The following is a 26,328-nucleotide window of genomic DNA, read 5'->3' as shown; positions in this document are numbered from 1 at the left end:
TGGTTTGGTCAGTTGGTTAAGCATCCGGCTTCAGCTCAGGTCACAATCTCAGGGTTCGTGGCTCCGCATCAGGCTCTGCACTGACATACTGACATTTGTGGGTTCAAGCCCCATGTCGGTCTCTGCAGTGACAGCTCAGAGACTGCTTCGGATTCTCGCTCTGTCTCTCTCTCTCATTCAAAAATAAATAAATCAACATTTAAAAAACAAAAAGTTTAGTTCTTTAGTTGCACTAGCCACATTTCAAGGCTCAGTATCGACATGTGGCTATACTACCATACAGCACAGATAGTGCAGAAATTCTTAAGAGGGCCAGGAGTGCCCTCTGAGGGGCATTATGGAAATATGTGGAAATGCTTCTTTCTCAGTACTGTACTCACAATGAATGAACACCACAGATATTTAGTGGGTGGGAGGCCAGGGATGCAGAACATTCTGCAATAAGAAGGGCAGTCCTACACAACCGAAAACTGTCCCACACCCCAGACTCTCATGCAGGTAAAACACCTGTTTATAATTATCTGAGTCTAGAATCTGTTTGTTTGTTTACTGGTGAGAGTGAGGAGCTTGGCTTTAATATACATTTCTGGGGACCAAATAGCCAAATAAATTAAGGGAAGTTTGTACTTTAATTAAAAGCTCTGCTGAGCAGCACCTGGATGGCTCAATTAAGCATCAGACTTCAGCTCAAGACATGATCTCCCTGTTCATGAGTTCGAGCCCTGTGTTGGGCTCTGGGCTGATTCTGTTTCCCTCTCTCTTTGCCCTTCCCCGACCTGTGCGTGCGTGTGTGTGTAGGTGTGTGAGGCATCTCTCTCTCTCTGTCTCAAAAATAAATAAACATTTTAAAAAAAGCTCTGCTGAGAATTGTCTACCATTTTAGAAAATCACATCACAGATTGAAATGCTCTTCCTACATCAGATAGCATCTGTAGCTGTTGCATTCACAGGGGTCCTAGACATAAGCAGACCATCCGACTGACTACTTCACAATATCTCCTAGGGAAAACACGCCCAAGCATTTACTATTACAATACATAGTATTTTATTATCAATTATTTTCCCTTTACTTCTATTCATACTCAAGGGTTTTCAAGAACAGGGTGTTGTATTGGTTTTTCAAGTTATATTTCTAGGTAGATTAACCTATTAGTTTCTTTATTTAATGTTTATTTTGATCGAGAGAGAGAGAGAGAGAGAGAGAGAGAGAAAGAGAGAATACAAGCAGGGGAGGGACAGAGAGAGGCAGAGAGAGAATCCCATGTAGGCTCCACTCGCTGTCAGCGCAGAGCTCCACATGGGGCTCGATCCCACGCTGGGAGACCATGACCTGAGCTGAAATCAAGAGTGGGACGCTTAACCGACTGAGCCACCCAGGTGCCCCTAATCTATTAGTTTCATTCTAGATAGTAAAGGAGGTGTTATGAAATAAGGGTTACTGAAAGCATGGATTGCACCTGATGCATGAGAATCCTGCTCTAGGAAGCGTGGCTAGGTCTAGCCGATGAAGACTGCCACCTGCAGGGAGGAAAGCGAACCGAGGCTCCATTAAGGAAGCCACATTGGAAAGAATGTGGGTCAGGAAAGAGCTGCTTCAATTAAACAAATCTGTATTTTGCACCAGTAGGTCCAAAGTATTGTGCTTCTGGAAGATAAGGCTATGGATGTGACCAAACAATCACGGTTTTGTTCCCAAGCAGTTCACAGTCTAGTACTGGATGTGGGTCTGGGGAGGCAAGGATCAGGTCATGTGGGCAAGAAGGATGATTTCTACGCATTTCAAAACCTCTCTGCTGGCAACTTGTTCAGGTTAGCTGATCTAGGAAAATCTAACAAGAGTGCTAAATTTTCTGCACATATTTTTTTTCAAAATTTATACCAACTGAGAAAATTTATATAAAAACTTAACACAGGTGTTGCATGAATACAGCCTTTTGCAGGATAAATTTTAAAAATTAGACAGGTATAAAGAATAAAGCAAAAAGTGTGCTTCACTCTTGACCCCAAAAATAACTATTATTTTCAGTCTAGAATATGGCCTTGCCAACATTTTATGCATTTCTATACATAAGTATGCAAATACAAATAAATGGCTTGGTTGTTTTTTAAACATAAATGAAACATAAATGAAATTATATACATATAGGCATATGTGTGTATATGTGTGTATACATATGTGTGTATAACTCCATTTATATTTAAATATATTTTAAGAGTTTTACAATGTGACTTAATTTAAAAATATATCTTGGACATCTTTCTGTGTCAATTCCTACAGTTCCCTCTCATTGATTTCAAGAGTCCATACTAACTCATTGTAAATAATTCATTCATTCTTCAACAAATATTTATTAAGCACTTACTATATGCTTAAAACTATTCTACGTGCTAAGGATATAATAGGAAACCACAAAACCAAAAGAAAAAAAAAGGCAAAATCCTGCCTTCAAAGAGCTTATATTTCAGTGGCAAGAAATAGACAATACGCTTAAAAAATAAGTAAATAATATACAGTACATGAAAAAGTGATAAATTCTAGGAAAAAGCAGGGTAAAGGGGATTGGTACTACTAAATTCAGAGTGAGGTAGAACATAATTAAAAATGGCAGATAGAACAGGCCTTAGTGAGAAGCAGGCTTGAGCAGATGATGGGGGGAGCTATGAGAACACGGGGGAAAAGAGTTTTCCAGACAATAGGAAAAGCCAGTAGAAAGGCTCTAAGGTAGGATTCAAAGAACAGCAAGGATGCTACTGCAGGTAGAAAGGCAAGCGGGGAAGCAGGAAGACTAAGTCGAAAGTGATTGCAGAAATCTACAAAAGAGCTAACAGTGGCTTGAGAACAGGGTGATAGCTGTGCAGGTAATGAGAACAAGTCAAACTGTGAACATATTTTAAAGGTAGAGTCAACAGGATTTACTGATGGTATTCACATGCGGAGTGAGAGAAAAAAAATGGAATCAAACACAATTCCAATGTTTTACCCTAAGCACCTGGAGATACTCTGGTGCATTGACTGAGATGTACCTGTTCTTTATAAACTCACATTTAGGTTATTCCTGGGTCTTCTCTATTATAAATGATCCTACAAAGACTTTCCTGTTACATGTATCTTTGTGCACAGCCAGTTGGGCTTCCCCCTGAAGGATTTCACTTGTCTCTCACCTTTGGAATGAGCTAATCTAATCTCACCAACCAGGTAGGATAGGTGTTTTTCTGGGGACACACAAAGGAATCAGTGAGCTAAGCCAACTGAAACATGAAGAAGAGGTAGTCTTTTCTCTTTTGTATTTTCCCTTTCTGCATCATCCCATTCCCCAATTGATACTGTGCATGATAAAACCAAATAAGAGCTAACATTTCTGAGTGCTTAAGTGCCAGGCATGGTGTTAAGCGATTCACAAGCATTATCTCCCTTTTATCCTCATAACAACACTATGAAGTAAATAAGTTACGTCCATTGTAAAGGTAAGAAGTAAAAGAATTCCAGGGACACCTGGATGGCTCAGTCAGTTAAACATCTGACTTTGGCTCAGGTCATGATCTCACAGTTCATGGGTTCAAGATCCGCATCAGGCTCTGTGCTGACGGCTCAGAGCCTGGAGCCTGCTTGGGATTCTGTGTCTCCCTCTCTCTCTGCCCCTCTCCTGCTTGCACTCTCTCTCTCTCAAAAAAATAATAAACATTAAAAAAAAAAGAAATAAAAGAATTCCTTGAAGGGACTGAATGTTTCCCTAGGGTCAAAGAGCTGCAAGTGATAGAACTTGGATTTTACCTGGACCATCTGACCCTGGAGCCCACAACCTCAACCATCTGTACTAGGCATGATTTAAATATAAATAAGCTCCTGTATTATTCCTGTGGGTTTTTTCTTTGGAACAAATACTTTCAATTGCATTTACAGTAAAGATTATGTCTAGCCCCCTTAAAGCCAGTGCAGGGTAATGCAAAGGGCATAGGCTTTAGAGTTAGCTCCTTCTGGTTGTGCGATCATGGGTAAACGGCTTAACCTCTCTGAATCTTAGGTAGGTGAGTCAGGGACCTGAGAAAATGTAATGTAGCACGGCTAAATTTCTAGAGGCACTTGTGAGTATAGAAACCTCCTAAAGATTAATATAACAATGTATGTTAATTATACTTCGATTTTTTAAAAAACCTTAAAGATTTTAGATCCAGGCATCCTGTTTGTGGCTTAAGACTGGCAACAAGGTCCAGAGCGTCTACTGGTGAAATCTAGATCATTCTCTTCACTCCTTGAGGTCCCCCTGTTATAAATGAGTTTCCGTTGACATTCGGCACCGTCCCTCTCTTCCTTCTTCATGCCTTCCTCCCTATCCCTCCCTATCCTGTATCAGAGCTGCCCCTGAAGGCACCAAAAGATCTCAGGGCCCTGGCAAGGTTTGCCTTAGAGTCAAATGATGAGAACTCTTATCCCAAGTCAATCCATGAGATTACTGGACAACTGGTACAAGCCCTTAGCACTCTCTGGGCTTCTATTCCCTCATCTCTAAAAATGTTAGTTGACTAAACTCTAAATTCTCTCTCAGAATGAACACCCTACAACTCTATCTCTAGTAGTGATGAGAAGGAAGAGTGATGAGTGGATATAGTGAACACGAAGAATCTGATTTCCTGCCCATATTTACTGATCTGTGAGAGGCTACTGTTGATTGTCGCTGGACTGGATGCTCAACTGTTGTCCATGCAGCAAAAGCCATTTTTTGCCTGAGGAAACAAAATGTCCTGGGAAATTTCACAAAAATTGCTCTTAAATTGTCTAAAGACCTACAAATTTACATCAAGTGGGGCATTACATGAAGCCTGAGGTGGTGTCTGTAGTATTCGTCCCCAGTGAAATTTTACAACACTTCAGAGATGTGTCCTGGGCTGCTTGGTTTAACAATCAGTCGTGTCAAAGGCCAAAGAGCATGTGTGGCTGGGGCTGAGTGTGGTTTGACTCCAAATCCAGGGAGCTGACTGATGTGTAAGTATGGGTATCTGTCCAGAGGAGTATGCTGAAAACAGAACTTTGGTAGGGTTACATCAATTCCCCCATCCCCTCCACCCTACAAAGGTCAGACTCCCAGAAAGACACACACACTCACACACATAAACCCCACATCCACCCCACTCCTGAGAACCACCACTGCTGAGAAAACAGATTGAAAGAAGGAGACCCAGAGTAGGAGCCGGGATACTGTGATTGTGGCCTGACAACCAGTGGGTCTTGACCGTGGAAATGGTCTTCTTTGGGCCTTAATTGCATTATCTGTAAAGTGAAACAGCTGCACTTGAACTTGTTAACTGACTATGATTCTTGCCTGACATACTGAGAAGCTAAGCTGGCTTTTTCCAGGCTTGGACAGGCTCTGGTAGCTACAGTTGTTGTCTGTTCTGCACAATTTCCCAATCATGGGAGGATTTTTGAGCATCTCTCCACCCTGCTCCATGTGGCCCTTGTAGGAGGCACAAGACCCTACCACCCTGTCCACAATGATTTTTCAGGGTTGAGCAGGTGAACTCAAAAAGATTGCATCAGGGGGCACGTGGGTGGCTCAGTCAGTTAAGCATCCGACTCTTGCTTTCGGCTCAGGTCATGATCTCACAGTTCTTGAGATCAAGCCCCACATTGGTCTCCATGCTGATAGTGTGAAGCCTGCTTGGGATTCTCTGCCTCTCCCTTTCTCTGTCCCTCCTTGCTCTGTCTCTCACACACACAAATAAACATTAAAAACAAAAGAATATATCAGATGCTCACCTTATCTTTTTGATACCTATTGCTAAGACCATAATGCCCTGAAACTTAATAGTTTTAAATGACAACCACTTTATTCTCTGTCATCGTTCAGGGTTTCAGTCATGTGGAGGCTAGACTGGGCAAGAACAGCCGGGATGCCGACTCACACCCCGTGTTCACTCATGGTGGTTGCTGGTGCTGGGTAGCAGCTGAAGTCTCAGCTTTGATTGCTGACCGAGCATCTCACTTCTTCTTCCCCGTAGTCTTTCATTACAGCCTGGGCTTCTTAGGGCATGTCAGGTGTGCTCCAAGAGAGACAAGTCCCAAGAAGTTCCAAGAAGACAAGTCTCAATTTGCCAGCAACTAATCAAGCTTCTGTTTACATCATGCTTGCTAAAGTCCCATCAGCCAAAAAAGTCACACATCCAAGCCCAGAGTCACTAAGGGATAACACTACACAACATCATGAATACCGAAAAGCATGGTTCTGTGGGGTCACCAATTAACCAATAAATTTCCTTTTGTGCTTAAGCTGGTTTGAGTTGCTGCCACTTGTTGCCAAAAGACTCATGACTAATTATAGTCAAAATATCTGAGTTAATGAAAAGTACAGCATAGGGAATATAGTCAATAATATCATAATAACCTTGTATGGTGACACATGGTAATTGCACCCGTGTTTAGCATTTCATAATGCGTAGAACAGTCGAATCACTATTTTGTACACCTGAAACTAATGTGTCTACTTCAATTAAAAATAAATAAACAGGGGCACCTGGGGGGCTGAGTCGGTTAACTGTTGGACTCTTTTGATTTCTACTCAGGTCATGATCTCATGGTTCATGGGATTGAGCCCCGCATCTGGCTGTGCACTGAGCATGGAGCCGGCTTGGAATTTCTCTCTCTCTCTCTCTCTCTCTCTCTCTCTCTCTCTCTCTCTCTCTCTCTCTCTCTCTCCCCCCACCCCCCAACCCCATGCTCCTCTCCCCCACTGGCATGCATGCTTTCTCTCTCTCTAAAATAAAAACAAACCTTAATACCATTTTTTTTAAAAAGTTCTGAATTCAATTCTTGTCCTTACCACTGCACAACCAAAAAGTTACCTGGACTGAGATTCAGCTTCTTCCTTCTTAAAATAGGGATAATACTCAGTTCAGAATACCATTACGAAAAATTAGTAAGTTGAAAAGCCTCAGAACAACTTACAAATCCAAACGTGCTCTACAAATACATGTGCTACAAAAATAAACAGATCACAGTGATAAGGAAAAAGGACAAACTGAAAGTTTCACTCAATTCAGTTTGTTATTCACTCATTTTACAAACAGTTCTCAGATACTTCTTATGTGCACAATACTATTATAACCGGTTGGCTATGTAGGGGAAAAGATGTCCAAGCCCTCAAAGATTTTAGAGTCCAAGAGGGGAAATAGGTATGTACAGATATAACATTCAACCAAGGCCAAAAATAAAAAATGCTACTTTATTAAGAGAGGAATAAATAAAGTACTATGGAGAGAGATGGAGGGAATAAATCATTTTGAGCTGTATGGGGGTTAAGGAGAAAAATGAGGACATCCTAGAAAAGATGATACTTAACTTGGGCCATTAATGTGTTGGCTTTTGGGGTGCCTAGGTGGTTCAGTCAGTTGAGCATCAGACTTTGGCTCAGGTCATTATCTCAGTTTGTGGGTTCAAGCCCCACATTGGGCTTTGCATTGACAGCGCAGAACCTGCTTCAGATTCTGTCTCCCTTTCTCCCTGCCCCTCCCCCACTCACTTGCCCTTGTGCACTCTCTCTCAAAAATAAGCATTTTAAAAAGGAATATGTTGGCTTTTATACACATAGAGAAGGCAAAAGGCATTCTACAGAGTGGTCACTAAATGAACAAATGCTGGGAGACATATGAGTACATCTATGTGTACATTTGGACCAATAAAAGAACAAATGGCATTCCAAGAATAGCACACAGTCCAGGGGTTCTGCGGTAAAGGGAATATGGGAGTGCATGGTGACACATACAACTGGAGGACCAGGCTAGGACTACATTACAATGAGTCTTGAATACCAGACCAAGGATTCTGGCATTTATTTCAACAGGGAGTCACCAAGGATCCTAGGGCACAAAAGTGACAAGATCAGAACCGTGTTTTGCAAAGATCTGGCGGTAACATGGGATGAACCTGACAATGATATCTATACTTCTCTTTACAGGGGCAGCCCTCTCTGTTTCTCAGTCTGTGGACTGTTGGTGGGTCTGAAACCCCTACTCTCACATTCTACTCCAGGGGTGGTGAGATGAATCAATTTGGCCAATAGGAGCATTTTATCACACTAGATCACAGTGATTGGTTTAGAAAGAGGCACCTGAATCGACCTAGGTTAATTAGATTGTCTCTTGGACTTGTGTCCATTGGTATTGTTAAGGTAGTATTACATAATGCTAAAGTTTTTAGTGACCAAGAAAGCCTGCGTGAGAATGAAGCTAATAAGGAAGAAAAAGAGACATCGGTCAAAGGTAGTCAAGGACCAGTGGGTTCATTTGAGTTCCTACACAGAGCTACCCTAAAAGCAATACAATGAATTTCCAAACACATTAGAAGTGATCCAACCACATTCAATTTGAATTGGTTTTCTTTTTTTAATGAAATGATTCCTGACTTAATACAGTTGGCACTACGGTAATCTCTTTTAACAGTCATTCATGCATTCATTTAAAAAATATGCTTAAGGGGCGCCTGGGTGGCGCAGTCGGTTAAGCGTCCGACTTCAGCCAGGTCACGATCTCGCGGTCTGTGAGTTCGAGCCCCACGTCAGGCTCTGGGCTGATGGCTCGGAGCCTGGAGCCTGTTTCTGATTCTGTGTCTCCCTCTCTCTCTGCCCCTCCCCCGTTCATGCTCTGTCTCTCTCTGTCCCAAAAATAAAAAAAAATAAAAAAAAAAAAACGTTGAAAAAAAAAATAAATAAAAAATATGCTTAAGTGCCTACTATGTGCCAGGTACTATTGTTGGCACTGAAAAATCAGACAAATATTCCTCCCTCATAGAATTTATATTCTAGAATGGATAAGGGGGTAGATTAACTGAGATTAGAATTATAAGGGGAGCGGCAGGATCCTGGAGGGCTTAATAGGCCATTTTAAGAATTTAATTTTCATTCTAAGAGACAGAAAGCCATTGGAGTGGTTTCCTTTTTAATTTTTTTAATGTTTATTTATTTTTCAGGCAGAGACAGAGCACAGTGGGGGGAGGGCCAGAGAGAGAGGGAGACACAGAATCCAAAGCAGGCTCCAGGCTCCGAGTTGTCAGCCCAGGGCCCGACATGGGGCTTGAACTCACGAACCATGAGATTATGACCTGAACCGAAATTGGACACTCAACCGAGACACCCAGGCGCTCCCACTGGAGTGTTTTGAGCAAAGGTGGGGCATTCACCAATGCAGATTTAAAAGGATCACTGTAGCTATCATATTGAGTATGAAGAAGGAGAGCTTGAGTGAAAGCAGGCCAGTTAAGAGACCATGGAAATCAGGAAAAAGGAGGGTAGCTTGGTCCACAGTTGCAACTACAAAGGCCAAAGACATGGTCAGCTTCCAAATCTATTTGGAAGGTGAAGGCCAACAGTTGTTGCTGATGAACTGGACACAGGATCATGTAAGGGAGGGCAAAATGATGGAGAAGAGTCCAAAATTTTTACTTGAGCACCTCAAAGGACAGAGTTGCTATTAACACATATGGGGAAGTCTGAGAGATGACCAAATCTGGGGATGAAGGTCAGCAGTTTTGTCTTCATCATGTTAAATTTGAGTTGCCTGTTAAGACTTCTAAGCAGAGACATGGAGTAGGCATCTCAAATCCAAAGATAACATTGGATAACATCAGCCCCAGTCTCAGAGAAAGATCAGAAGAAGCTTTAGCCTCATGGATAATAAAGAGGAAAGAGACCCTTGCTGCCTTACTTTTCCTCTGTCACGTCCTCCTTCCATTTATAACTCCAACTGCCTGGCAAGGAAGGGAGGTCAGATGTGCTCTCCTTCACTCTCAGAGGTAGACAGGATAGCATCCAACAATCCTATACAAGAGGACTTTAAAAAAAAATTCCCATTTAAATTTCCATGGTAGAAATCCAAGAGAATTGAATGACCATATGCAAAAAAGCCAAACAGACTTACCAGGAAAAAGTTTCCTACCTGTGAAGTCTCAAAGAGACCTGAACTTCCTGGGACGTACACAAGGAGGAGCTAGACAGGCACAGAGAGTCATGCCCGGGTAACAGGTGGCAGAGGAGGTGTCGATTCAGAAACCCAGTGGGCTTCATCAGTTGATGAATACTGTAATACTCTGATGATTTTTTAGCTTAAAATAGGAACAATGAATATGGAGGCATCTTTTAAATGTTAATAGAAGCAGTATTAAGGAAGAAATTGAACCTATTGTTTTGCAAACAGCTGGATCTACTGAAGCAAATTCAGGGTGTATTTCTGAGGGTTCCTTTCAAAATATGCCTAATTATAATAAGCAAAAACTCCAGGGAGGCACCCCATAGGGGAAAGACCTAGGGATCAGGACTCAGAAGGTCTGGCTTCCAGCTCTGGCTCTATGGCAAATCCCTGACTCCTGAAAGTCACATTCTAAAACCCAGATTCTCAAATCAATCAAAGCTGTGATAAAGTGGAAGAAAGAAAATGTTCGTAGTAACGACAGATCTAGAAGCACTGAGAGCTACCACTTTCAGACACTGGGCTAAGCACCCGATGGGCGCTGTTCTAAGATATGGGGGTAAAGTTGAGAGCTTTACCCAACTCTGGATGAGCAAGTTACTCACTCTCTCTGCACTCAGTTTCTTCATCTGCAAAACAGGGATTACAATGATTCTTACTTTATTAAGAAAGTTATCAAGATCAAACGAGGTATTCTATGTGAACCACCTACCGTAGTGCCCAGCACATAATAAGCACTCGAGAGTTACTAGCATTTATTGCTAGTACCATGTATACCTCTTGTAAGAAGGCTATGGAGCTGTGGAGTCTTTACAACTGTCAGGTTATACCTGTCAAATTAGAATGACTGCATAACCTGTCCAAGGTCACATTGCTGGTAAGTAATAAACGTCACTAGTAAGTAGTTAAGAATGTGGAAATGTTAAGTACTTGTATGTTAGCATTTAGAGGAGACTGAGGGGTCTTTTTTTCTCCCTAATGTTGAACCCATTCCAGGCACAAGGCTTCCCTCATCCTGTTCCTTAGCGAGATGCTGGTAACTTCCATCTCTGCAGCTGCCTCCATCCAAAAATCCACTTTTCACTCCTGTGTCACATTTTCAGAGAAGTGTTTCCTGACTATTAACCTAAAAGTCCCCACCACTCCCATATGGGAGTCCTACTAACAACGCTGTTTTATTTTTGTTACAGAAGTTATTAGCTAACTTGCTCATTTGGTTGTTGTCCACTTCTTCCTACCAGAATGTAACCTCCTTGAGGGCAAGGATTTTGACTGGCTTCTTAACCTTTCCATTCACAGTGCCCAGAACAGTGGCTAGCACATACCAGATGCTCATTAAATGAAAGGTGAAGGGCTGACCGATAACAGTTCTCTCCACCTACCTGAGCCTTCTCACGACAACACCATTTTACTTCTGTAAGTCCTTTTCAATTAGTCTTTGGTCTTAGATCCACAAGCAAATGACCAAAGAGTTAGGATAAATACTCCTGCTCCTTTTACTGCCCTCCCCTGTGAATTTACAAGGCTAACAGGACAGTACGATCAGACATGATTTTCTCCTCTCCCGGAGGCTGGTGCTAAATTGTGAGGATTAATGAGATTCCCACTGCTCTCACTCATTCTAAGTGTCATGCCAAGGCTGAACCAATATTGAGACTCATATTGTACCTAGGAGTTCATTTCATTCCTACGCTGTTGTACCTGCGAGCAGGGTCTCTGTCAACTTTGTTTTAATAACAGGGTTCCAGAGGGAAAATGCCAACTGAATTCATTACTAAAATAAATCGAAACTACACAAGCAGACTGGAGGGCAGGAAACAGCCAAGAGACTTTATCTTCTCAAACTCGGGGGCCACTCATAAATTGACAGCCACTGAAACACATGCATCCCTCTTCAGAAGATAGGATCCTCTTGGTCAGCACCCCCAGACCACGGCTTGACCTTTGTGAATCTAAATTACTCTCCATTAACCAAGCAAAGAGGTGTGCACTTTCCCCATTCTGTGGATGAGGAAACCAAGGCTCTAGGAGTTTAAATTTCCTGTGCCAAATAACTCACTTATTACAAGACAGGTGTTTTTTTTTTTTTATTGAAGTACACTTAACATACAACATTATATTAGTTTCAGGTGTACAATAAAATGATTCAAAATTCTATACATTTCTCAGGGCTCATCACGATAAGTGTATCCTTAATCCCCTTTATCTATTTCACCCATCTGCACACCCACCTCCCCTCTGGTAACTACCAATTTGCTCTCTGTATTTAAGAGTCTGTTTTTTGTCTCTTTTTTTTCATTGTTCATTTGTTTCTTAAATTCCACATATGAGGGAAATCATATGGTACTTTTGTCTTTCTCGGACTTATTTCCCTTAGCATTATTCTCTCTAGATCCATCCATGTTGTTGCAAATGGCAAGCTTTCACTCTCTTTAGGGCTGAGTAATATTCCATTTTATATATGTATACACGCACACGCACACACACACACTCTACATCGCCTTTATCCATTCATCTATCAATGGACACGTGAACTGCTTACATAATTTGGCTACTGTACATAATGCTGCAGTAAACATATATCTTTTTGGATTAGTGTTTTTTTTTTCTTTCTTTGAGTAAATACCCAGTAGTAGAATTACTGGATCATATGGTAATTCTGTTTTCAATTTTTTTTTGAGGAAACTTCCTACTGTTTTCCACAGTGGCTGCACCAATTTGTATTCCCACTAATAGTACACAAGGGTCCCTTATTCTCCACATTTTTGCCAACACTTGTTATTTAGTAAATTTTTTATTTAGCCATTATGACAAGTGTAAAGTGACACCTTGTTGTGGTTTTGATTTGCATTTCCCTGATGACGACTGATTTTCAGCATCTTTTCATGGGTCTGTTGGCCACCTGCATATCTAAGAATTCTGAAACCCATTTGGTCTACCTCCGAGTTACAGACTCTTTCCATGGTTTTAGGCCATCTCTTGCTTAAATCAAAAAGAATGAAGGACTGTTGCTTAATTAGGCAAGAGGTCGTTTCTCCCCCTGGGTGTCCCCTGCAGGTTGTGATGACTGCTGAGTGTGGTTGCCAGGGAAGCCAAAGCAGCAGCTTTGGGTTTACAGTTTGGAAAAGACCTTAACTCAGTAACAGAAAGAAGGAAGGAGGAAAGGGAGACTGAAATGAAGACAGTATGGCCAAGAAAATGTCTACCTGGAGAAAATGAGACTGACAAAAGGCCCAAGCAAATAGATTAAAACACAGAAAGGCAGAATGCATGTGAGACCTCCAATTCACTCTTCCCTTGAGTATACACTCTGGACAGTACTTAGATAGTGGCTGAATTTCAAAGTTCATTCTGAACTCCCTCTAATCACATAGCCAGCCTGTTTTTTCCCCATCCTCTCCTTTATTCATTCAGAAGGCACAGATCAAGGGGAGCCTGGGCGGCTCAGTCAGTTAAGTATTTGACCCTTGATTTCAGCTCAGGTTGTGATGTTGCGGTTTGTGGGTTCGAGCCCCACGTCGGGCTCTGTGCCAGCGGTGTGGAGCCTGCTTGGGATGCTTTCTCTCTCTTTCTCTCTCTCTGCCCCTACCTTGCTCTCTCTTCTCTCTCTCAAAATAAATAAATAAACCTTCTAAAAAATTTAATAAAAAAATTTTTTTTCAAATGCACAGATTGAGTGTATTCCAAGGCAAGGCACTGACAATACAAAGATGAATTAAGTGGTCAGTGACTGATCTTATCTAGAATACAGTTCACTTCTGACTCCCCAAGTTGGCAAGTGTCTGAAGCAGGGGTCCTAATGAGTTTTACCACTATTGGGTGTCAGTGTTGTCCCAAGCATTGTGCCACCTCTACAAGTACAAAAGCAAGTGACATTGTACCACCCACCAGAGCTTAGGGCCTAGTGAAGGAAACAAATGGGTCACTGGATGGTTACAATCCAGGTGGGCAAGAGCTGTGGGAAAGAGAAGTGCCAGAGGCCATGGAAGCTGAATGTTCTCACCCATAACCAGGAGTTAGGAAGGGATGAAATGTCCCTTCTTTGGTTCATTAGGCAAATAAATCCAGAGCCCCTATTATGAAGGGGGATGAAGACACAGTGATGAAAACTGAAACTCTGTCCTCATGGAGCTGACATCCCAGGAGGAGGAGAAGATAATAAACAAATAAATAATAATCAAATAAACCATTTAAATAATTTGACAGATAGTATTAAGTGTGGTGAAGAACACAAAGCAAGGTGAAATGAAGGGAAGCTACTTTCGAGCAGGTGGGCAGCAAACGCACCCAAACATCAAGACAAGACAGCCATGTGGAGACCTCGAGGAAGAGGGTCCAAGGCAGAGGCGAGGGCAAAGGCCTAAAGCAGGGACAAGCATGGCCTCACTGAGCAACTGAAGGAAGACCAGTGTGACCAGAATAAAGTGCTCAAAGGTGGAGTGGCCAGACAGGAGATAAGGTGGGAGACAATAAGCAGGGCCAATTCTCAAGGGCCTGGTATGGATTTGGAATTTTACTTATAGAGCAATGAGAAGGCATTGATGATTTTAAGAAAAATTCTGATAGGCTCTAATTTACATTTTAAAAAAGTTTTTTTTAATGTTTATTCTTTTAGAGAGATAGACAGTGTGTGAACAGGGAAGGGGCAGAGAGAGACAGATAGACAGACAGACAGAATCTGAAGCAGACTCCAGGCTCTGAGCTGTCAGCACAGAGCCCGATGCAGGGCTTGAACTCACGAACTGCGAGGTCATGACCTGAGCCGAAGTCGGATGCTCAACCGATTGAACCACCCAGGTGCCCCTCTGATTTACATTTTTAAAGTCTAACTCTAGTCAACTGGATTGTTCAACACACAAGACTGTAAGAATTTATCTTTTTTTTTAATAAACTTTTTATTTGGGAATAATTTTAGATTCATACAAAAGTTACAAAAAATAATACAGACTTCTTATATTCTTCACCCAGTTTCTATTAATATCTTACATAACCATGGTACATCCAGCACAACAAAGACATTAGCACTGGTAGATTGCCATGAACTAAACTACAAACTTTGTTAGGATTTTACCAGTTTTTCCACTAGTGCTCTTTTTCTGTTCCAGGATCCGACTGAGGAGAACACACTAGATTTAAACCCATCGTCTTTTAAAAAGCCTTTCTATATTTGAGGAAGTACCTCAAGCGAGTGAAAGCTAGGATCAACTCCTCTGGTTTGTCATGAGAAGTCCTGATAGATCAGGGGGAAGAGCGGACTCAGGAAGGCTACTTCTGGAGTCACCTAGACAAGTCAACTAGTCTGCTTCAGTTATCCAGGTAGGAGATGTGGGAACCTCCTCAAAAGAACAGGGTGGGAGTCAATTCAATCAATACAGGCACATCTATTACCATCACCTCATAAAATAAAGGTAATTTTAATACTCACAGATTAGGAAGAACACAGTCTCAGAATAGGCTGTATTTTTACACAACATAAATTTAGCTTTACAGAAAAATTAAAACAAATGCCTTAAATCTTCTCATTTTTGTCCAAGATGAAATTTTATTTGTAGTTTTATCTATCTAGCCCCACAGAGTCTGGCGGCAGCTACCACAAAACAAAGCAAAACAAAACAAAAAACCTGTGGATTTATAAAACTATAATCACGTAATCAACAAACATTTGCAGAACACCTTGTATATTTCAGGCACTGAGTGAGCCTCTCAAGATAGATGTGTTTCTTGCCCTAGTTGGGCCTATAGCCAATGTGGACATTAGATGAGTACTGGTTTTAGAAGCATGATATGGACCAAGAAAAACCAAGTAACTAATTGCAAAACCTGTTCAGAGATTTATTACTAACCTGATGGAGCTGGTGATTAAAGGCAACTAGACATTGATTTGGCCATAAAATGAGTGCAACAATTGGGAGTGCCTGGCAGGAGATCGTATCTGGGATGGGAAGGGTGGCCACTCCTCTTCTTGGGAAAAACCCTCCTGTGAGAGGTGAGGTTTCCAGCATAAATCATCAGAGGAAAGTTGAGTGTGGGGGCAACTTCAGTTGTGTCCACACCTAAACAAGCAGCTGTCATTCTTTCGTGCAGCATCTCTTCCCTATTCTTCCCCAATCATTTCAGTAGGTCTAAATGTGGATTCAAAGGTAAGGTAATCCCCTGGTCGGATATCTCAGACCAGCAGACAAAAATCTTGATTCTAGTCAAGAAGATTTAAAAAATAATAACAAATATTATTGAGCTCCCACAATAAGCAGAACAGATCAAGATGAAGAGCTACTCAGCTGGATCCTCCCCAGCAGCAGAAGTAAATAACAACAACAATGGGGTCACGAGACTAGTTATGCTCACAGCCATCCATGAGGGAGTGCTCGAGGCCAAGCCAGGCCACGGACCAAATGGACTCCTTGCTTCCTTCCCCTAACGCTGTAATCCAAACAGCACTGGTGACTTTTTAAACAGTGGTTTGGAGACTTCTTATATTAGGACCTTCTGAGGTGCACAGTAAGAATGAAAAACTATGGGACCCTTTCTCAGGCCTCTTGAATCAGAATTTCCAGAATCTGCATTTTAGATAGGCTCCCTAAGTGCTACTGATGTACCTGAAACCTAGAGAACTGTCCTAAGGGCCTGTTAGCTATCTTGGGATGGCCACTACAAGACAGAAGGGGAGGGAAGATGCAGATGACTGGGAGAAGGTCTTGCAGGTGATGACGGGTGGAGGCAGGAGCAGGGGCATTTCCCACTACCATTCCTGTGCCCTGCTTTCTGTCATTTCTTGGTAATCTCAAATGGTCTATGGCTATTCTGTAAACCTCTATAGTCATTGTTATTGCTTGGCTTGACCGTTTCAAGGTTATTGTCCACATTGGTTCTCTAGAACCCTTTGGGCTGAAAACTTCAAAAGCCAGGTATTACGCTCAACACCGTCCAACATTCACATAGAAGTTTCCAGAACAACCCCAAGCCAGTGAGTCCCAGTGGTTAAGACAGTCTCCAAAATCTAGATACTTAGAGGGCTTTGTGTCTTTGGATGGCTGCTCATGCCTCAGTTTCCTCCTCTGTACAGGGGGTTTACTATCAGGACCCACCTCATCAGGGTGTTGTGAGCAGCACATGAGATCATCTGTTCAAAGCTCTCAGAGTGTGCCTGGAATAGAGCTCATGAGTGATGTTAGTTCAAACATACAACGAGTCAAAAATACCGCCCCCAGCCCCCCCACCCCCCCCCCCCCCGCCATGAGGAAGTGCCCACAGCACACTCAGCTGACACAACAGTCACCGTGGAGGGGTGGGCAAAAAAAACAGGACAAGCTTATTCATGGAGAAGTGATGGTGCTGAGCAGAGAGCTCAGAGCTGTGCTTGGCTGTATGAGAGCGAGGGGGCAGAGGATATGGGGGGCTGCTCAGAACCCCTGTTTGTGCTGGGGTGGAAATCATGTATGATGGTAAAGGAAAAGGAGGGAAGTGATAAATTCACTGTGCGTGCACCTGTCATCCTGGATGAGCAATAGAGATCATAAGAATTCTCAAGACCAGGCTGCATCATTAGATGAAGAATAAAAAGGCTTATTATTAGGGGAAATTGATGCTTTGTGAAACTAGAACTTTTAGAACAAAGAGATTCAGATTGACATTTCTGTGAAGCTGGGAAAGTGTGTTTTCAGTCATGATCAGTTACAGGCCTTGGGATCTTTCGTTTTATTGTTCTCTTGTCCCATTTTCTCCCTCAGGCCCTAGGCTGAACTCCGGGGTGGGGGACTGTCTGAAAAAGCCCTTGAAGGGATGTACTGGGGAGGGGGAGGCCTTCTTGTCAAGGAAACACAATCTACATTGTGAAGGGCTTTATTTCAACTGCTTAGAAAATACTTCAGAGACAACCGTACACTTTTTTTAATGTTTATTTTTGAGAGAGAAAGAGAGAGAGAGGGCAAGGTAGAGACAGGGGGAGACAGAGGATCCAAAGCAGGCTGGAACTCACAAACCGTGAGATCATAACCTGAGCCAAAGTCAGAAGCTGAACTAACTGAGTCACCCAGGTGCCCCAAAACCTTACACTTCTTGAAGGAGTTAGTTCAAGGGGGTGAAGAAGGACATGGATGCAACTATCAGACCAGGATTTGAATATAATTCAAATTAAGGTGACTGATTATGTTACCTTGGGGAAATCACTTAACCCCTTGAACCTCTGTTTCCTCATCTGTTAAATCGGGTGGAGATTATAACCGATCTTACAGAGTTGTTGTAGAAAATGAGACAAAGTATGCATGGGGAGGCGCCAGAGCAAGCCCTCAATCACATCCTCATTGATGTCATTGTTATCACCATTTCTAAGAGGTTATGCGAGCAACAACGGAAACCAACAAAAAATTAAGACGTGCCCTGGCTTAAAATCATAAAAGCCTTCAGAAAACACTGGAAGTCCCTAGAATCCACATCTCTTTTTTAAGTTACAAAACGGTATTGTGCTAAGACAGACACATTCTGCACAGATTTTGCCCATTGCCCCCACCCCATCCCGTCACCAGCAACCAATTCCCAAATCTCCCTTCTTCCCCAAAGTTGATCCCCAAGGCACCAATGGCTCAGGAAAGAAAGCGACTCATATTTGTTCTTTCTCAGGTATTCCTGCTTTTTAGACCCAAGTAGGGGTGTTTCCATGTTCAAGTCTGTATCCACAGTTTTGAGGATATTTGATGAGGTGTGAAGAGGTATGAGAATGAGAGCAAGTGTGCAGAATATAGTCAAGGACCGTGATCCAAAAAAAGAAACCACATCTTCCAAGCACTCATTCACTTACCAAGTCATTTTGTGAACCCTGATGGCAACCTTGCTGTGTTGCAGGCCCTGGGCTAACAGCCTACAAGTTCCCAGCCTGGAAGGTAGACTGTCATACATGGCCATTGCAGAAGGGGGGGGGGGGGAACCTGTCACGTCTTCAGGTTTGGCCCAGTGACACATTCTGGTAAGACTATTAGGCTCATGTCCTGTGAACCAGCCTTAGGAGTAGGTAGTGAATACCCAAGAATATCCCAAAATATGTCTACATCCCGCATTTGGTTCCATGCCCGAACTCCCTCATTAGTCTTCATTTCAGAATAAGAGATCATCCCCTCATTGAAGGCCAGTAGCCCTAGAAGACATCATCAGCCACACCAAAACCACTTTCCTTAACTGCCTTATCAGAACGTGACCATTTACAAAACATTGTTACATTGATTATCTGTTGGCAGGACAGGAAGTTTTGTCCCATTTTACAAATGAGGACGTTAAAGAATTAGCCTGTGGCCTCACATTTCAAAGATAACAGAGCTAGGACTTGAACCCAGGTCTTCTGACTCAAATCTATTATTCCTCAAAGCCATCCAGGACCATCATTACTTCCTATCAACTAAGGAAAAGTTACTCTTTCCTCTCAAAAGTAGATATTTCATGCTTCTGGTGGAGAAAACCAACTTGAAATAGGGTTAACATCCCACTCTGCATCCTTCAAAGAGGTCCGTGAGGGGATAAGGGCTCTCACATCCTCCAATACTCACAGCTCAGACTGCCCTGCCCTGTGGGCACAAGGAGAGAGCAGGGTGTCAGGGAACGGCTAGTAATAATGACTGGTTCGTGGGTGCTCACCATGTGCCCAGCTCTCTGCAGCATGCTTCAGCCACATCACCCAAACGTCCCTCACCTCACCTATGCACACCCGTATAATTGCAGTCCCTCCCACCCCCATTATGGATTTCTCCCCATCTAGAGGGAGAACCCCGAACAACCCCCTCATATTCATTCCTACGTCCTACCCACCTACGGGTTTCTATAGGAATTACCTTGTTCTCCCATGAACGCCGTGGCTGCTATGAACACCCGGCTGTGCCACCGAGGATTCAGCCTCCTGGGACTGCTAAGAGACTTGGGTTCCCTTAGGTTCTCAATGCACCCCTTTCCCCAGCTCTGCATTCTGTCTGCTTGGCCTTGGAGCCGCTGAGTGTCCCACATCACCAGGTGAGAAGAGATCCTTCAGCTCATGGCTCTAACCCTTCTTCACAGGGACTGAGAAGAAGTTCTCAGGGTCAGGCAGGGTTGGGATCCTCACAGAACCTGCCACCGTCCGTGTCCCCATGTCTTTCCCCAGGCCTCATGCGAAGGGTTTTCTCCCTTCTCCTGTGGCCCAAAGCTATATAAACAAATGAAGAAAAGTTGAGAGTCTAGGTAGGCCCACAAACCAAATGAATACTACTGGATAACTCTGTAAAAGTGACAGCTCAGGGACGGCATGCAGGAGTCAGTGCCCAAACTCTTAAAAATCCCCCCACAGTAACAATAGCTGTCACTCCTGAGTCCTCACATTCTTATCTAATTGTCCCTCCCAAGAACTCTTTGAAATGAGTGCTGTTACTGTCCTCAATTCAGATAAGAAAATGGAGTTCAGAAGGTCACTTGCTGAGATCAGACTCCAAGCCACAAAATGAGGAGATGGGCCCCATCTATCAGCCCCTAGGACCTAGAATGTTAACCCTAATGCAACACTGAGCCCCATGCCTGGCCATTTTTAAAGGTTTGGGGATCCAGTCAGCATTTCTTGCAACTCTGAGGGCTCTGAGAAGCAATGACAAAGGAGAGTTTAAGTATTGGGTGGGTGGGAGGGAGGGAGGAGGAGAAGCTGTTAATTTTAGATCTGTAACTCAGACTGCTCATTAAGTGGCAGGGGTGTCACCATGCCCCTAATCTTTGCCATCCACCTTCTAAAATAAAAGAGTCGGGGCCTATGATTTCCTCAGTGGGAAGATCCTTCCTTCACAGACTTAAAAACCCTGAGGATAATGAGACTTTTCATACAAGACCAAAGGAGACTCGGGCGTGTGGAAGTCTCCTGTCATTTTCCCCAGTTCCCCCGAAACATGTCCTCAACACCTGGTAGAAAGCAATAGGAGAATATTCCAGGAATTTGTCTTTTGAGCCCAGGCATGCCTCAAGGGGACCAGACTGATAAAACTGCCAATGGGACCTGGTCAGTCTGGGCCCTTCATTCCTGTGTCTGAGTCACATGGATACCTTAGACAGAAATGACTTGTAAATTCTAACCCCCTAAACACACTAAATTAAACAATTATTTCACATAGTCAAAATAAAGACCCTAAACTTAGAATTATAGCCATGTTGTGGTGTCTATAGTATCACCCCTGCCCCAAAAGACAATGGGTGACAGTCGCTCACATCCATCTGGGTTCAATGTGTGCCAGGCACTGTTCTCCAAGTGTGGCCTGGGACTATTGCATCAGCACTGCCTGGGAATTGGTTAGAAATGCAAATTTTCAGGCCCCACCCCAGACTTACTGAATCAGAACCCCTGAGGAGGGAGTCTAGCAATCTGTTTTAACAAGCTTTAAATGAATGATTCTGGTGCCTTCTGAAGTCTGAGAACCCTGCCTTACTTTACGGAATCCTCACAATGACTGTAGAAAGGTAAAGAAACATCGAGCATTACTGTTCCTATTTTATAGGGAAGGAATCTACATCTCACCGCACTTTGGGTAAAACACTAGCCCCAGATGAGCCCCACTTCATTCTCTCTGCCCCCCCCCAATCTCTATCTGTGCTTCATGGGATTCTCCCCCTCTCTTTCTCTTTCTGCCCCTCGCTCACTTGTGCCCTCTCTCTCTCTCAAAGAAGAAAAGAAGACGAAGAAGGAAGAGAAGGAGGAGGAATCTTAAGTCACAAAAGTACGGAGTCACCTATCCAAAGTGAGTAGTAACGAGGACTGGAAGGCAGGTCCCTCCGAGTACCCTAAATGTGTCTCCCTACCCGTGAAAAGGAAGCGTGACAGAGAGTAAAGGAGACAAATGGCTAGTCCCCTGGAAACCAATTAAAGGCAGCTTCAGTCCAGGGTTGCAAAAGAAATTAACATCTATGGAACATCAGTTATGTGCCAGTCGCTACACATACATATCTCATTTCACTTAATTCTCACAAAAGTCCATGCCATGTAAGCATGCTGCAATCAGATCAGGGAGGGAGAGCAACCGTGCCAGGCTCTCACAGCTTAAGCAAGTTGCAAAGAATCTGAATCCTGCTTAGTCTGCCTCTAAAATCGTCACAGCCTCCCTGGAACACACTCACACATTCAGCAGATACACATGTCCTCATGGCCAAAAGACCAGAAAACCAAGGATGAATGCATATGCAGCAGCAAATGAGATCACCCTGCTCCAGGGGTGAAAAACCACCTTGACAGCAATTGTGTGGCTTTCATAGCATCATCAGTCACCCCAGTCTGCTCCTCCCTTCCCTCCCTCCTCTCAAAAACCACAGACTTTTCCCTTTCACCTTGAGAGACAGGGAAGTCAAGTTCTCACCAAAGTGAACATGTTTATGCTCTTCCTATTAATTGAGTATTCACCTACCTTTCCAGGGAAGCAAGGCCCTTAGTGGGTAAGGACGCCAGGAATGACATGAAATACCAGTTGGAACGCTAGCAATATTCAGTGAGGATTATCATAATGTTATGGATGCCTTTAACCAGCTCCCCATAGAGAATACATACACACCCTCGAAACTGGCTTGGAATCTACCAACAACCTTCTAAGCCGATGGCTTAATTAACTTGTGGGCTGTGTATGCCATGTCATGAAATGTCTCTAAAATCCAAGAGCACAGGAAGGTGTAAAACTTAGAAGCTACAATTTCTCAGCCATCAGTTTGCAGAGCTTTTTTTTTTTTTTTAAGTTTATTCTTAAGTAATCTCTACATCCAACGTGGGGCTCAACTCATGACCCGGAGATCAAGAATCGAATGCTCTCCCAACTGCACCAGTCAGGTGCCCCAGAGGTGTGTTTGTTTGTTTTAAAAACAAGTTACTTCTCTGTCTTGCTTAAATACACAGTATTTTCCCCTTTGGTTCATAAAATCGAGGAAACATAAAGTGAAAACTCTGGGCGAAAATATGTGTTGACATAAATATATAAAACAGTTCCCAAATCTTCCTAGCCTAAAATCTGTCTTTGGCTCTGGGCTGCTTTTAGGATAGAGCCCAGGCACCCCAGACTACTTCGTAAGCACTTGTGATCAGATGGCGAGCCACCCTGCAGTCCTGAAGCCTGCCCTGCCCCAGACTTCGTGCTCTGGCTATACAGAATACAGGCTGTTCCCAGGAGATCCCAAGTCCTCTCCTGCCCTCACGCCTTCACACCTGTGGGTCTCTCCACCTGGAATCCCCACCTCCTCTTCTTTACCAGGCTGACTCCAACTCCGGCTCTTCCCCCAAAATTCAGCCCAGGTGCCACCTTTTTAGGGATTTCCAGTGGGGTCTCTTCACGACACGGTGTGCTGGCCCTCACGACACTACTTTTCACCCTATTTTGTGATCATCTATTTACTTTGGTAACACTTTCAACGACGCAAGCTCCATGAAGTTATCTGTGGCCCAAAGCCAAACAGGTACATGGTAAACACCCAAAGCATCTTTGTGGAATGAACGAGTGAATGAGTAAATTAATGAATGATGATCCCTTATTCATTTTCCCACAAGCTCAGGATACATCTTGGAAATGAGAGATGTGATTGTCCTCTCAGTATATCCTTAAGATGCTACTTTCATCCCCAGAAACTCATATAGTCCAACAAAGTCAGAAGTATCTCAAGACCACAGAAACCCTAGTCCAAAATATTATCTAAATAATTCCATTATCATTATCTAGATGTATCTAGATGAGCCCAGGGGTATCCACCAAATCAAGATTCTTTTTTTTTCTTTTTTTAAAAAAATTTTAAATGTTTATTTTTGAGAGCCAGAGAGACAGCTAGAATGGGTAAGTGGGGGGGGGGGGCAGAAAGAGAGGGGGACACAGGATCCCAATCTGCTCCAGGCTCTGAAATGTCAGCATGGGACCCAATGTGGGGCTCGAACTCACTAACCGTCAGATCATGACCTGAACCAAAATCAGACGCTTAACGGACTGAGCCACCCAGACGCACCCCCCTTTTTTTTTCTTTTCCAAATGTTTACTTTTGAGAGAGAATGCATGCAGGGGAAGGGGCACAAGGGAGGGGGACAGAAGATCCAAAGCAGGCTGTGCGCTGACAGCAGCAAGCAGATGCAGGGCTGGAACTCACCAACCGGGCGATCCTAACCCCAGCCAAACTCCAACGCTCAACCCACCGAGCCATCCAGGTCGCCCCCCACCCCCAATTCAAGACTCTTGAGGTCGGTAACACAACCAAAGCTAGGTCAAATTCCTGGAACTGCTTTTAGTCTGAACTAATGTGGAAACTCCCTTTGGTTCAGACCTTGTTAGTATAGGCCAGTGTAAATGTGCTCTCAGCATTCGTATTTTTTTATTATACACGTGTAGATTATTATACAAGCAATAGATAGACAAGAAAGCCCCACCGCGCTAGAGCTCTGCTGCGGGTAAGGGGGTGCACACCCACGACTCGGAGAGGTGCCGGGAGTCCAGAGACCCGGGTGGGCCAGCCCCCCCCCCCCCGCCCCCCACGCCCACCCCCACGTGGGGAAGGCCGAGGATCCTACCTGGCTGAGTCGCGGCCGGGGAGGGGGGAGGGGCGCTGGCGGGCCGGGCCCAGGAGCATCCACATCCGCACCTCCTGGGCGCCCCGCTGGCTGCAGGACCCTGGGCTGGCGAACTTCGCCTCTTCCAGGCCCCCACCCAGACGAGACACGCAGAGCCTGCACGCTGACCCTTCGCCCCGAAAAGGAGTTTCCGGTCCGCCCTCCCCCGGAAGAGAGCGCAGTCTTCAGCCGAGGACCTAGTGAGGACCCCCACGACCTGCGGGCCAGTTCTTCAAGTTTGTCACCTCAGGAGTTGGGGACTTTCCTGAACCAGATACCTCTCCAGACAACAAGGGCAGAGCAGTACCTGTGCTACCCCGCAGAACATTCTGGAAGAGTTTCTGAGTGGCATGGTCTTGGCCCCATTCCCAGATGCAGGGCCTTCGGGTCTACCTGTGGCCCCTGAGCACCACCCTCAGTTCTTGCTGAGCCCCAACTTGGGCATCTCTGCTGTTTGCTCAAACTCGGAACCCACTGAAAACCCACTGAGGAGGCTGTTGGAGCCCGAGGAAGGTGAGTGCCAGGAGGGGCCGGGGCCAAGGTGATGGGCCCTCTACACTTCAAAGTCTCCCCCTTCGTGTCGCTGCTGCAGCTGCTCAGAGTGAAAGTTCCACCTTTTACCGCCTTCTCCCCTGGCCCCCATGTCTTCCACCGACTGCCTTCTGCCCTAGGAGCCCTTGGTTGGTGGGGTCAGAAGCAGGGGATAGGACATGGCATGGGCAGCTAATAAGACTGCCAGACCTGGGGTGCCCTTGATGGGGCCATGACCTGCCAGGTGAGGCTTGTGCTGGGCTCCCTGAGGGCAGGGTGGGTTGGGAGGAGAAGCTGGTTCTGTGGAGGGCAAGCCAGCAGCTCTGGCCACAGAGGCTGGGGCATTGCCACAGAGGCTGGGGCATTGCCAGCCAGATCAGCTGGGCTGTGAGCGAGAAGCTCCTTCCTGATAGTGGTCACAGGCCAATGGTGAGGTCACTAGGAACAAGTAAGGAAGCATGTTTGACCACGGCCCTTTCCTGGCAGATCCGATTGTCTTCATCCAAGGAAGTGGACACTCCCCAAGTTACACGCTCTGTTTCTTCACGGGGAAGTCATGGCCCCAGGACCAGGTGTGGATCAAGAGGCTTGTGATGCTCACGGTTGTTCCCATGTGACTCAGGGCCCTGTTAGACGTGGACCTATTAGGGGGTGCCTCCTTACTGGAGAACACTGTGGACCCCATATTTCCAACAGCCACCCACTCTCCCTCTCCTCCACTGATACAAGGCCTGCCTTCAGGACCTGGTAGAGGAATGAATTTCTAGGTCACTGGGGAGGCCTGAGCCCTCAGTCTTCATTGTATACATCCTTTGCCTCTCCCCTGGACCAATAAACTGGTTCTTGCCATGGTTAAACAAAGAAACCCAAACACCCTCAAATATAAAGCAATGTACAGATGGTACAGTGAAAGACCCCACTCTGATAATGGCCCAAAACATGGTTCCCCAGAGAGGGCCATTGGTAAGAGTATTTTAGAGGTTGATGGGCAGTGAGCCTGCAAGACACATCTAGTTTGCAGATGACCACTTAGAATATATGTTTTTTAATATTTCTAATGGTTGCCACAAAATAAAAATCAGGAGGTTCATGTAACTGAAATAGTTTCGTGGAGCTTTCAAGGTGGAAGAGAGGTAAATAGACTATCACAAAGTAGCATGAACAGGACCATGATTTATAGATTTTCTGGGAGAATCCAAGTTCTGTCAACCCATTAGCAAAGAATAGCTGAGGCTGAGTGGTGTCAGTTGGTTTCACATAGAGTGTGCTCTCAAGGTTGTCACAGTCCC

At 44.2% G+C, this 26,328-nt stretch overlaps 1 pseudogene; it reads left to right on the top strand.

Moving 5' to 3' along the window:
• Positions 1-25,909, top strand: part of LOC109246301 (interferon regulatory factor 3-like) — a 35,969-nt pseudogene extending 10,060 nt beyond the window's left edge.
• The last annotated feature ends 419 nt before the right edge of the window (positions 25,910-26,328 follow it).

This window comes from Panthera pardus, unplaced genomic scaffold, assembly GCF_024362965.1.
Source record: "Panthera pardus isolate Hobbes unplaced genomic scaffold, ASM2436296v1 HiC_scaffold_2, whole genome shotgun sequence".
NCBI classification, from domain to species: domain Eukaryota; kingdom Metazoa; phylum Chordata; class Mammalia; order Carnivora; family Felidae; genus Panthera; species Panthera pardus.
This window is presented reverse-complemented; position numbering and strand designations above follow the sequence as displayed.